The 11,927-nt window shown below is 35.8% G+C and overlaps 1 pseudogene; it reads left to right on the top strand.

The window, feature by feature from the left end:
* Nucleotides 1-3,036: 3,036 nt before the first annotated feature.
* On the top strand, nt 3,037-8,069 carry LOC100013236 (importin subunit alpha-1-like; annotated as a pseudogene).
* The last annotated feature ends 3,858 nt before the right edge of the window (nt 8,070-11,927 follow it).

The raw sequence follows: 11,927 nt of genomic DNA, 5'->3' as shown, positions 1-11,927 counted from the left end.
CCCAACACTGAAAGAACCCCATGTCTCCAAGAGAAAGAGAGAGCCAGAGCTAGAGGCCAGCAAGAAGAAGTGACACAAAATATATAGGTAGTTCTTTACATCACTTGCTGTGTCTCATATGTACCAATGGTAACTTAAGCTTGACTTAGAACAGTCCAAGGGGTCTGTCAGTTGTTTCTTATTTGTCACTTGCTAGCACATGTCAGTCATAGGCCATCCTCCTCAACACTTAATCCTTAAGTAGGGGTGTATACATTCCTGGTTGCTGGAATTCTAAGATTAAGCAGGGTGGAGAAAATCTAAAATTCACAATCCCCTCAATGATGATTGGGGGATTAGTCTCCCCAACTGATTACTAAACATAATCATCTTGCACCTCTAAAATCTTCTAACTGCAGGTGCATACAAAATTTACCTTTCTAAGAGGAAACTACAAGAGTTAGAGAGAAGAGGGGAATAGAAGAGAGAAAGCAAACCAATATTTTTCTTGGAACATTGACAAAAAACAATGAGGGGGCTGTCCCCTTTTGGCATTAGAGTATACATTCAAAATAAATGTTCAATCAACCACACCCAAAGTTCATTCTGGATCTTCTTGTTGTAGTGTAGCTTTTCAGGCATCTTTCTGCAACAGTTCATTCTCTGGATTTTAGGAGTTAGCAAGCTTCTTTTCTTGAATATCTTTATCAAAAAATGTCTAAATCTTGGATTTTAAAAAAAATACAACCCCCCCAAAGTGGGTGTTAAGACACCCAGTTCAGCTCAGGGTGCATGGTTGTGTTTTGGGGTTGTATGAGTCAATTATCAAAAGAGAAAAACAAAAACAAAAACAAAACATTAAAAAATGGAAGAAAGTTAAACTTTTTGGAGAAAGAAAAAAATTCAGAATCAGAATCAAAATATCAAAATCTATGTATGTAAAATTTTGACAAGTAGGATGGTACAAATAAAGATAGTAAGAGGGTAGACAGGCACTGTATTCAAAACCTATTTCTTCTTTGATACTATTTGGAGGGGAGACAAAACTAAACAGGGTTAACATCAGCAAAAACAATAGAGTCTAAGGGGCACCCTCAGTATTTTGTGGATGAGCTCCACATAAAATATGCTGTTCAGGTGTCATTTGGTTTGAGTAATCAGTTATTTGATTTAAATTTCTAGGATTGTTATCAATTCTACAGTTTTGATTCCTGAAATAATTTTTGAAATTATTATTTCTATCATTGTTTCCATATCTATTTTTCCTTTGAATATTGTTTCTAATAGCTTGGAAGAAATTCCTACAATGTATCATTATGTGGCCCTTCTTTCCACAGAAGTGGCAGGTAAGCAATTGATAGTTAGGTTCTTGGAGAGGGGCAAGAGCCATTGGTTGAGTATCATGCCCTTTTTCTTACTAATCAATTCTTTCAGTTAAAGATTTTAATTCTTTCTGGATCTCTTCTATTAGATCTGTAGTTTTGATTGTTTTTATTTATTGCCTTTAAAGACATGAGCAGCAGTTGGCCTCAACTCCTACATATCCATTTTAAACCACTTTGGGCAATGTGTTTTAAGGTAATCTTGGACTACTTTGGAACAGTTGTTTACAAAATGTTGTTTTATATGTCTAATATCGCTTTATATCAAGGTCTAGATTCCTACCTCTCAGGTCAATGAGCCTATCCATAAATTGGGAGGGTATCTCATCATCAGATCACTTAAGGCATTCAAATTTAGTCCAACCACCAGGTCTTTCAGAACATTCTCTCATTGCTTTTAGAATGGCATCCCTAGCACCTTGTTGTTGCATATGTTGTTGCATATGCTCATCATAATCGTTATATCCCCAGTGAGGATCTACAGGTGACCAGTGTGGTGCATTGTGCCCTCAGGCTTTATTAACATGAAAGATGATCTTATCCTCTAATGTTCTATTAAAAATACATGGAGCAATTGTTCAACATCCTTATAAGAAGGATAAAAATGAAAGAATATATTGGCCTTTTTTTCTTAACAGGAAAAGTTGATCTTTGTAACTGGAAACATCTGGTTTAGATTTCTCAATATCCTGGGGTGTGAAAGGTCTATGTTGTCTTAATGTTGATAACCCCATTTAGTGCTAATGTGGCCATTTCCCTTAAGGGGAAAAGAAATTCATAGGAATCAGTCAGTGGTTGTGGTTTTCTAGAGGTGTCTGTGTGAATACTGAGGTAGGGTAGTACAAGTGAGAACTTGTATGTTAGGAGGACGAGGGTTTTTTTTTTTTGGCTGGGATTGGTTGTGGGTTATGAGAAAGGACAGGGCAGGACAGGACATTCAGGAGAAGGAGCAGCAGAGGGAGGTTTAGCTAGGAGTTGCTCAATATGAAAGAGGAGGTTCTCCATCTAAGACATATGAGAAGGGTCCATCTCTCTTTCAGGAGAAATAGGATTTTCCTCTCTGAGTAGTTTGTGAACAGGTTTGCAAAAATTTGAATTAGACATTTGAACAGGATCCTCCTTTTCTACTGGATTATGTAAAGCGTGTTTGAAATTTTCCAATTGAATTTGTAGTGCTGCTTGTATTTTTGCTTGCACTTTCTAATTTGTAGACTTTTGTGGGTCTTAATGTTAATAATTAGGAAAAGAAGATTGCCTAGCAACATTAGGAAGTGGAGGCACTTTAAAGGTTTCCAATTTGACAAAAGCCAAAAGACTTTCTTGTAGAGACACAATCATGTTATGCAGCTTTTGTTCTATACAATGATATAGAGTGGCTTTATTGGATGTTTTTGTGTTACTGTGTGTATACACACACACACACACACACACACACATATTTATTATTGGTGCTGCCCTTAGGTGGCAGAAAAGTAGCGCTGCAGCTCAGCAGAAAAGGGGGGGATGCTGAATGCTCAATATTAATCTCTAGTGGCAGGAGTGAGGAGTTTAAGTCAAGGGTTATTGCCTGGTTTTAGGGATGATTTAGGGTTTTAGCTGGAGTGGGAAAAGATTTTTATTATTATTATTATTATTATCATCATTATTATTATTATTTTGCTAAGAGGGAGTGCCCCCTTTGTGGCACTGGGGTTTGGGGCAGGGAATTTAAATCTTACTAGTAGCAGTAACAGCAAGCAGTAGTAACAGCAGAAAGAATTAGCAGTAACAATCTCTGTGAGGGAGAGATAAACCTACTCAGCTCTCCTGGTGTGCAGGTGTAGGCAATGATCCTGAGAAAGCTTTGGAGGTTTTCCTGGAGGAAGAATGGAGAAGAAAAAGGGGAAAGAGGAGAGGGAGAATCACAACAGGAGAAGAAACCTGGTTCCTCTAGTTCTAGTGTCTCCTCATGGTCTTCCAAAATCTTGTAGGAGTAAAGTGCATAAATCCTCCAATATTTGAAAATATATAGGATTTTTAATAATAAATCAAAAGAGAGGGAAAAGAAAAAAGAAGGTTCTTTCAGTCAAGTAAGCAGAGCAAAGAGAGCCAGAGACTCACACCTACAGTACTTTACCAAAAGCACAAGCTCCAAAAAAAGGGCCTGGCAGTGTGGGTCTCAGCCAAATTGATCTCCTAAGCATCCTTAAGTAAAATGAGGATAAAAAGATGCTGGGAATGTAGCTCAGGTGTGGCAAATTTTCCATCTGCACAGTATGCAACTAAAAAAACCTAGAAAAAGAACAAATTTAAAATCCCCAACTAAAAACTAAATTGAAAAATTTAAAAATCCAAGGAGAAATCATTAAAACAAACTAAAAAGAACTATTGAACTAATAAATAAAACTAAGAGCTTATTCTATAAAAAAATTGATAGAACATTGGTTAAATTGCTTTTTAAAAAAGAAAGAAGATAATCAAATTACCAGTGATTTCACCTTCATTCAAGAGGAAATCAAAGCAATCGTTAGGAACTATTTTGCACAAGTAAATGACAATAAATCTGATAATCTAGATGAAATGGATGAATATTTTCAAAAATATAAATTACCTAGATTAACAAAATAGGAAATATAATACTTAAATAATCACATCTTAGAAAAAAAGAAATTGAACAGGCCATCAAGAAAATCCCTAAGAAAAACTTCCCAGGGCCAGATGGATTCACAGGTGAATTCTATCAAATATTTATGTGACAATTCGTCCCAATCCTATACAAACTATTTGGCAGGGAGCAGCTGGGTAGCTCAGTGAATTGAGGGCCAGGCCTATAGATAGGAGGTCCTAGGTTTAAATCTGGCCTCAGACACTTCCCAGCTCTGTGACCTTGGGCAATTAACAACCCCCATTGCCTATCCCTTACCACTCTTCTGCTTTAGAAGAAGGCAAGGGTAAAAAAAAGCTATTTGGCAAAATAAGTAAAGAATAAACAAATCATTTTTATGACACAATTATGGTCCTGACACCTAAGCTAGGAAGACCCACAACAGAGAATGAAAATTACAGACAAATTCCCTTAATGAACATTGATGAAAAAACTTAAATAAAATACTAGCAAAGAGACTACATCATTACCAAGTAGAATTTATACCAGGAATTCAAGGCTGGTTTAATATTGGGAAAACTATCAGCATAATTGACTATATCAATAATCATTCTCAAGGAAATTACATTGATATCTCAACAGATGCAGAATAAGCCTTTGAGAAAATACAACATAGCTTCTTGTTGAAATCACAAGAAAGCATAGGAACAAAAGGGCCTTTCCTTAAAATAATATATAGCAAGTATCATCTGCAATGAGGATGTTGGAAGTCTTCTCAATGAGATCAGGAGTGAAGCAAGGATGCCCATTGTTACCACGACTTTTTAATATTGTATTAGAAATGTTAGCTTTAGCAATTTGAAAAAGAAAACAAATTGAATGAACTAAAGGAGTCAATTAGGAAACTAAACTATCACTCTTTGTGAATGATTGGTATACTTGGTGAATCCTAGAAAATCAACTTAAAAAAGAGTTGAAATAATAAGTTTAACAGATTTGCAAGATACAAAACAAACTTACACAAATCATCAGCATTTCTATGTATTTCCAACAAAACTCAGCATCAAGAGATAGAAAGAGAAACTTCAGACATGCCTTTCAGGGCTGAGCTGGAGTGGCTGCTGGAAGTCAAACCATGAGGTAGCTACAACCTTGTCCTGTTCCACTCAGAGGTCAGCAACCTCCTGAAAGGTCCTTCATTGCTTTTCTCCTTGTGTTGAACACAGCCATGTCCACCAATGAAAGTGCTAATTCACCAGCTCCCCAGGTTAATAGGTTTAAGAACAAAGGCAGAGACAGCACTGAAATAAGTTGTTGGTATGTGGAAATCAATGTGGAACTGAGGAGAGCTAGGGAAGATGACCAGATTCTGAAAAGTAGAAATGTCAGCACTTTTCCTGATGATGCTACTTCTCCTCTGCAAGAAAACAGAAAAAAGTCAGGACTCTGAACTTAGGTCTGCTGAAGAAACTGTCAAAGGCATAAAGAGTAAAAATCCAGAAGCTCAACTTCAAACTCCCAAGCTGGTAAACTCCTTTCTAGGGAAGAATAACTCCCCATGGATCAAATAATAGAGGTTGATGTGATGCCAAAGCTTACAGGCTTCTTTGGCAGGACAGACTATAATCCAATTCAGTTTGAATCTCCTTGGGTCCTTATGAACATTGGTTCTGGGACATCAGACCAAACCAAGACAATAATAGATGGAGGAGTTATACATGTGTATATTGCCCTATTGACCTGTTCCCAGGTTCACTCAGTTTATTGGCATTGTGGGCTCAGGGAAACATTGCAGGGTGATGGTTCAGCCTAGAGTCTTGGATATCAAATATGGTGCAACAGATCCTCTTCTAGCATTGCTTGCAGTTCCTGATATATCATTAGCTCGTGGTTACTTAAGAAATCTTACTTGGACACTTTCAAATTTTTGCCTTGACAAAAATCCTGCTCTCTCAATAGAAGTTATTTAGCAAATTTGTCCTACCTTAGTTTGTTTTTTGCATCATGATGATCCAGAAGTTCTGGCAGATATTTTTGGGCCATTTCCTACCGTATAGATGGCTCAAATGACAGGATTGAAGTGGTTATGGAAACTGGAGTTGTCCCACAGTTAAATTTCTAGGATCTGCTGAATTGCCAATTGTGACTCCTTTCCCCATGTTGTCACTGGGACAGATGAACAAACTCAGTTTGTAATAGATTCAGGAGCACTTGCTGTCTTTCCTATCCTGCTTACTGAACCCAAAACCAATATCCAGAAGAAGACTGTCAAGCATCATGGCTGGCCATCAGGATCATAAATGGCAAGTTGTGAAGCTTGTATTATTTCCCTACATGGTTGTAATTCTGTCAAAGGGAGACTTTGAGTCAAAGAAAGAAGTTGTATGGGATATTACAAACTACAGAAGTGGTGGAACAATTGAACAGATTGCGTATTTTATTCAAAATGGAATTCTGGAACCCTTAATCAACTTCTTATCTTCAAAAGACAGAAAAATTGTCCAGGTTAATTTGGATGCAATTTCACATATTTTTCTTGGCTGCTGAAAAATTAAATGAAACTGAAAAACTGTATTCTAATTGATGAAAGTGGATGACAAATCACAACTGAGGTGCTACAGTCCCATGAAAATGAAATGGTATACAAAGCTTCTTCAAACTTAATTGAAAAGTAATTCTCTGCAGAGGAAGTATATCAGAATGTTGCATCAGAAGCTACTTCTGATGGCTATACCTTCCAGATTCAAGCTGACATACCAGGGACCTTTAATGTTTAGATTTTATAGTCAAACCTTTAATTCTTGTATGCCGTTTTATTCTTGGTACAATTTTGTCTGTCCATCCAACAAGATCTTTTTTTAATATGACTTTTAATATAGCACTAAAGCATACTTGAATAGTTTGAACCATGTATATACTATATGAAATATCTATCCTCAATAGGGTTCTTATTTCTATGTGGAATTTCCTATCTTGCAGTCTCCTGTAAATAAAAACTTAATCACTCACTTTCCCTTACCTCAGCCTACCAAACTCATCACATTTTAAATGCCTTTTACCTTTTAAACAAAGAAAAGTGTGGGAAATTCTTTTTTTTTTAGATTTTTTAAATTTAAGTTAATTTATCTAGTCAATTTAGAACATTATTCCATGCTTACAAGAATTATATTATTTACCTCCTTCCCATCCACCCACCATTCCCACAGTAGATCCTCAATTTCATTGGGTATTATATGTGTCCTTGATCAAAACATATTTCTATGTTGTTGGTGTGTGCACTAGGATGTTCATTTAGAGTCTACATCCCCAATCATATCCCCCTAGACCCATATATTGAAGCAGTTGTTGTTTCTTCTGTGTTTCTACTCCCACAGTTTTTCCTCTGAATGTGGATAGTGTTCTTTCTCATAGATCCCTCCAAGTTTTTCAGGGTCACTGCATTGCCACTAATGGAGAATTCCATTACATTTGATTGTACCACAGTGTATCAATCTCTGTGTACAATGTTTTCCAGGTTCTGGGGGTTGTTCCAGTTCCTATGGAATTCCTCCACTTTATTATTCCTTTGAGTACAATAGTATTCCATCACCAACAAATACTACAATTTGTTTAGCCATTACCCAATTGAAGGGCATCCCCTCATTTTCCAATTTTTTGCCACCATAAGGAGCGAAGCTATGAATATTCTTGTACCTGTCTTTTTCCTTATTATCTCTTTGGGGAACAAAACCAGCAGTGCTATGACTGGGTGAAAGGGCAGACAGTCTTTTAGTGCCCTTTGGGCATAGTTCCAAATTGCTCTTGAGAATGGTTGGATTAATTCACAAATACACCAGCAATGCATTAATGTCCTGACTTTACCACATCCCCTCCAGCATTCATTACTTTACTTTGCTGTCATGTTATTCAATTTGCTAGGTGTGAGGTGATACCTCAGATTTGTTTTGATTTGCATCTCTCTGATTATAAGAGATTTAGAACACTTTTTCATGTCCTTATTAATAGCTTTGATTTCTTTAACTGAAAATTGCCTATTCATGTCCTTGCCCATTTATCAATTGGAGAATGGCTTGATTTATTATATTGGTTTATCTCTTTATAAATTTGAGTAATTAGACCTTTGTCAGAAGTTTTTGTTATGAAGATTGTTTCCCAATGTGTTACATCCCTTTTACTTTTGGTTGCATTGGTTTTCTTTGTACAAAACCTTTTTAATTTAATGTAATCAAATTATTGATTTTACATTTTGTTGTTATTTCTAGTTCTTGTTGGTTTTAAAGTCTTTCCTTTCCCAAAGATCTGACATGTACACTATTCTGTGTTCAACTAATTTGCTTATAGTTTACTTCTTTATATTCAAGTCATTAAACCATTCTGAGTTTATCTTGGTGTAGGGTGTGAGATGTTGCTCCAAACATAATCTCTCCCATACTGTCTTCCAATTTTCCCATCAGTTTTTATAAAATAGTGATTTTTGGTTTCAAAATTTGGAATTTGGGGGCTTATCATAGACTGTTTTGTTGAGGTCACTTAACCCAAGTCTGTTCCACTGATCCTCCTTTCTGTCTCTTAGGCAGCACCAAATTGTTTTGAAGACCACTGCTTTATAGTACAGTTTGAGATCTTGGACTGCAAGGAATCCTTCATTCACATTTTTTTTTCATGATTTCCCTAGATATACTTGATCTTTTGTTCTTCCAATTGAACTTTGTTATGTTTTTTTTTCTAATTCAGTAAAAAAAGTTTTTTGGTAGTTCAATGGGTATGTCACTAAATAAGTAAATTAATTTGGGTAGGATTGTCAGTTTTATTATGTTAGCTTGTCCTACCCATGAGTAATCAATGCTTTTCCAATCGTTTAGATCTAGTTTTAATTGTGTGGAGAGTGTTTTGTAGTTGTGTTCATATGGTTCCTGTGTTTGTCTCAGCAGATAGATTCCCAAATATTTTATATTGTCTAGGGTGATTTTAAATCGAATTTCTCTTTCTAATTCTTGCTGCTGATATATTGGGGATATATAGAAATTCTGATGACTTATGTGGGTTTATTTTGAATCCTGCAACTTTGCAAAGTTGTTGATTATTTTGACTAGCTATTTGGTTGATTCTCTAGGATTCTCTAAGTAAACTATCCATCATATCATCTGCAAAGAGTGATAGCTTGGTCTCCTCATTGCCAATTTTAATACCTTCAATTTCTTATTCTTATCTAATTGCTACAGCTAGTGTTACTAGTACAATGTTAAATAATAGAGGTGATAATGGGCATCCTTGTTTCACTCCTGATCTTATTGGGAAGGCTTCTAGTTTATCCCCATTGTAGATGATATTGGCTGATGGTTTTAGGTATATACTGTTTATTATTTTTAGGAAAGGCCCTTCTATTCCTATGCTTTCTAGTGTTTTTAGTAGGAATGGGTGTTGCATTTTATCAAAGGCTTTTTCTGCATCTATTGAGATAATCATGTGATTCTTGGCATTTTGCTTGTTAATATGGCCAATTATGTTGATGGTTTTCCTAATATTGAACCATTCTTACATTCCTGGTATGAATCCTACCTGATCATAGAGAAAAACCCTTGTGATGACTTGCTGGAGTCTTTTTGCTAGTATCTTATTTAACATTTTTGCATCTGTATTCATTAAGGAGATTGGTCTATAGTTTCCTTTCTCTGTTTTTGACCTGTCTGGCTTTGGAATCAGTACCATATTTGTGTCATAAAAGGAATCTGGTAGAACTCCTTCTTTGCTTATTCTGTCAAATAGTTTGTATAATATTGGGATTTGTTGTTCCTTGAATTTTGAAAGAATTCATTTGTGAATCCATTTGGACCTGGGAATTTTTTTCTTAGGGAGTTCTTTGATAGCTTGTTCAATTTCTTTTTCTGATTTGGGGTGGCTTAGGTGATCAATTTCTTCCTCTTATAGTCTAGGCAATTTAAATTTCTGTAAATATTCATCCATATTACCTAGATTGCCATATTTGTTGCCATATAATTGGGTATACTAGTTTTAAATGATTGCTTTAATTTCCTGTTCATTAGAGGGGAGGTCTCCCTTTTTTTCTTGGATACTGTCAATTTGGTTTTCTTCTTTCCTTTTTAAAATTAGATTGACCAGTACTTTGTCTTTTTTATTTGTTTTTTTTTTTCCAAAGGACCAGCTTCTAGTCTTATTGAATATATCAATAGTTCTTTGACTTTCAATTTTTATTAATTTCTCCTTAGATGTTTAGGATCTCTAATTTAGTCTTCATCTGAGAATTTTTAATTTGTTCAATTTCTAGTTTTTTAATTTGCATGCCCAATTCAATGACCACTGCCTTCTCAAATTTGTAAATATATGAACTCAAGGATATAAATTTCCCCATGAGAACTGTAAACCTTAAAATTTCTTAGACTTATGAATGTTGGAAATTTCCCCATTGGGAAATCTCATACTGGAAAAATTTCCTACTGATAGTAAGAACTCTATTGGAATGTGAAACCCCTTGGCATAGGAGGATCCTTCTCCTCCCTACCTAAGACTACTTTAGGACAGAAACCTTTTGCTAAACAATGGAAAGGGCTTTGACCTATGCTTAAGCATAGAACAGGAAGTTCTTTGAGTCATGATTGATTTTAGAATTGATACAATAGAGATACTTGGAATGACAGAACCAGGTCTTGAAACTACAATCTCCACCCTACTCAGAGTAAAAGGATTTAGGAAGGGCTGCAGCAAGGATCAAGATTTAATTATTTGAGAATATGACCTTCAACAGACATGTGCAAAGGGGCAGACCTCTGGGTGGTCCTGGGTTAAGCTAGAGCCACCATTGGCACAGGGAAGACATGGACAGTGATTGGTAGGTGTGAGAACTGAGGGGATGGAACATAGATGGTTTCCTTAAAGATAGCGGGGTCTGAGGACTGAAGGAGTTGGAGAGGTTTTGCTCTGAGAGGTTGTGCTCTGAGAAATTTTGCTCTGAAGGAGTCTGAGAGGAGAGAGGCCCCTCAGACTATTTCTCCATTTTGGTCAGGTGAGTGATAGGGACTGATCTCTTTTCTTTGCCTCAGCTATCTAAGGGCTTGGGCCTTTTGGCCCAGCCTAAACAGAGGGGGTATTTAAGCCCTATTCCCTTCTCTCCCCCCCCCTCTCTCTCTAATACCTTTCTTCCTCCTGTTTGTAATTAAAAACTCCATAAAAGGTTGACTGCTGACTTGAGTTTTCATTTAGGAATTACATAGCTGAATTCCTTGGAGACCTTAAATTAATATATATCAGTCTTTTAAAGTGATTTCCTTTTCACAGTACCACTTTGGCAGCATCCCATAGGTTTTGAAAGGATGTCTCATCATTATCATTTTCTTCAATGAAATTATTAATTGTTTCTATGATTTGTTTTGTAATCAATTTTGGAGAATCTTATTGTTTAATTTCCAATTAATTTTTATTTACCTCTCCATGTACCCTTACTAATTATTCTTTTTATTGCATTGTGATCTGAGAAGGTTGCATTTATTATTTCTGCAATTTTTCACTTGTTTGCAATGTTTTTATGCCCTAATACATGGTAAATTTTTGTGAATGTACCATGTGCTGCTGAAAAGAAGGTCTATTCCTTTTTGTCCCTATTTATTTTTCTCCATATGTCTACTAATTCTAATTTTTTGAAGATTTCATTTGCTTCTCTCACCTCTTTCTTATTTATTTTTTGATTTCATTTATCTAGTTCGGATAGGGGAAGGTTCAGATCTCCCACTAGTATAGTTTTCCTATGTATTTCATCCTTGAGCTCCTCTAGTTTCTCCTTTAAAAATTTGGATGCTCTGCCATTTGGTGCATACATGTTGAGTACAGATATTTCCTCGTTGTCTATACTGCCTTTTATCAGGATGTAATTACCTTCCCTATCTCTTAACTAGATTTATTTTTACTTTGGCTTTGTCTGATATCATGATTGCTATTCCTGCCTTCTTTTTATCATTTGATGCCCAATA

The sequence above is a fragment of the Monodelphis domestica genome, chromosome 6 (assembly GCF_027887165.1).
Source record: "Monodelphis domestica isolate mMonDom1 chromosome 6, mMonDom1.pri, whole genome shotgun sequence".
NCBI lineage: Eukaryota > Metazoa > Chordata > Mammalia > Didelphimorphia > Didelphidae > Monodelphis > Monodelphis domestica.
Note: the sequence above shows the minus strand (reverse complement) of the source record. Positions and strands in the feature narration are given on the sequence as shown.